This window comes from Geospiza fortis, unplaced genomic scaffold (genome assembly GCF_000277835.1).
Source record: "Geospiza fortis unplaced genomic scaffold, GeoFor_1.0 scaffold188, whole genome shotgun sequence".
NCBI lineage: Eukaryota > Metazoa > Chordata > Aves > Passeriformes > Thraupidae > Geospiza > Geospiza fortis.
The window spans coordinates 1,818,814-1,820,985 of record NW_005054337.1 but is presented as its reverse complement, the minus strand read 5'-3'; the positions used below and the strand labels follow the sequence as shown (position 1 = coordinate 1,820,985).

Here is a 2,172-nt window from a genome sequence, read left to right as displayed (position 1 = left end):
TGCAGAGGGAAGGGGGGGTGAGAGACAGCCCTGCTGCCCATCCACCCCGTGCCCGGGCACCCAAATGTGCCTTTTCTACCCTTTTTCTACTCAGGCTGTGTCTATCCAAAAACTCCCCATTCCTGCCTTCCTTCCCCATTGCCAAGAAGAAAATCCACCAGCCCAGGAACCGCCAGCTGGCGCTGGGATCCAGCAGGCACCCGACGAGATGTTTGCCCACACAAACCCCTCACGAGCGACGCTTGTTTTGACACCCGCCAGCCGAGCAGACACAGGACCTGCAGCTGATCCCCTGCACGTGGTGAGAACCTCCTGCTTGTCACTGCCACCCTGCTGGGACAGGGACTGGGAGGAGGCCCAGGGCAGCTGCTTGCCATGGTCCAGGCTGACAGCAAACTGCCACCACCGAGGGAAGGGGAGCAGAGAATGCAGGCTGGTCCCCCAGCACAGACCATGGGTGCCTGGGGACAGCTACATGGCCAAACACACCAACCCTTCAATAATGACCACAAAGAGACATTTACCCACAACGAGTGCTTTTTGTCCCTTATTCATAGAATCATAGGATATCCTGAGTTGGAAGGGACCCACAAAGGTCATCAAAGTCCAATTCCTTGTGTTTTAACAAGCTGGGGGTGTTGGGGTTACAATGAGGTTGCAAAGCTTTCCTTTGAGGGGGGCTGAAGGGACCCAGCTGCCACAGGAAGAGGGTGAGTGGGTATTAGGGGCTCATGCTCTGTCTGCTCCGGATAAAAGCCAGACAGCTTGACATAAGCAGCTCTGATCTGCAGAAGCAAAGACTGGAGCATCCCCCAGCTCACCTGCTCCCACCACAGGGAGCCAGGCAAGTCATGAGCCACCACCAAGAGCAGAGCAGCACCCAAAGGAGACCCACTTCCAGGACAAACCACCCTGGGAGAGCAGGAGAAATCCTGATGCAGCTTGTTTTCCTAATTAGCGGGTTTTAAGAGGGAAGAGGTTTCAAAGAGACCATTCAAGTACACGTTTATGCAATAGGAGAACAACTGGCCAAAAAAAGTCAAAATAGAGCAAAAGAGGGTTGTCCCAGGATACCCAGACCACATCACACTGTTTCTTAACAGTGCTGTTTCTTAAACACACCCAGCAGGAAGCATTGCCTTGGGGAAACTGAGGCAGGGGACCCGTGTGATGGCTGGGGAAGTGATTTTAGAGAAAACAAGGTGGAGGGAGATCCATGGAGAGGCTCAGTGGGGTGCAGAGGCAGGACTGCTAGGGGTGGTCTCTGCACCTCTCCTGGGTGACTTCCAACAGTATCAGACACCCTGGGCCTGTCGGGTGAGGACCAGAGCAGGCTGTGCTCCCTCCAGCCAAGGATGTCTGAGATGCCACTGTCCTGTCCCTGTCACCTGAGCACTGCAGCTCTGCTGGGATACCTCCAAGCTGGAACCTGCCCATCCCACTGGGTGCTGTGGCAGATAGAAACCTGGCAGGTCTGGAGGGGCTGCTGCCAGAGTTGTGTCCTTCAGCTGTGCCAGGGCTTGCTGTGGGGAGTAGAGGAGGGGGCTCTGGCCATCAGCAGGACCCAAATCCTTAGGGAGCCATGGAGAAGCTGCCTCCAGCAGCAGGACATCTCTGGGCATCTCTGTTCCTGCAACAAACAGTGCTGGAGGCAGCACCAGGAGTGGGAGCAGATGGGAAAGAGGGGTGAAAGTGGAAAGGAAAAATGGACCAGGAAGAAAGGCAGCTCCAGGAGCTTTGGGGGCATGGCTGTCCATGGGAGGAGGGAGTGGCTGCCCTGCAGCCCAGAGGCCCTGGCTCCAGCAGCTCCTCCACAGTCTCAGTTTCCTCAGTCCAGCCCTTGCATCCCAACTTTCCAATCACCCGACATGGGACGGTAGGGAGGGTGAGCAGGGCATGTGGGAGCATTTTGGAGCAAGGAAAGGATGGGGACAGAGGAGCCCCGTGGCAGGACAGCCCTGGGCTGGCTCCACGCAGGGACATGGGGCTGACATCCAGCACGGTCTCTCCTTTCCGTGCCCTGCACAGGGAGTAGCCACAGCATCCCCAGGAGGAACGAGCCGCCCTCCACCCCCTCCGCCCCTCTCTGCTAAGCCGGAGGCTGTGCCCTCGGCCAGGAACCGCGCAGGCAGCGTCTCCCCCCCGGCCCGCCCGCCCCTCCCCCCCCCCGCC

General features: G+C 58.1%; 1 protein-coding gene across 1 annotated transcript in view; it reads right to left on the bottom strand.

Moving 5' to 3' along the window:
* Positions 1-2,172, bottom strand: part of SAMD10 (sterile alpha motif domain containing 10) — a 15,963-nt gene that overhangs the window by 6,141 nt on the left and 7,650 nt on the right. The gene's annotated exons all lie outside the window — the stretch shown is intronic.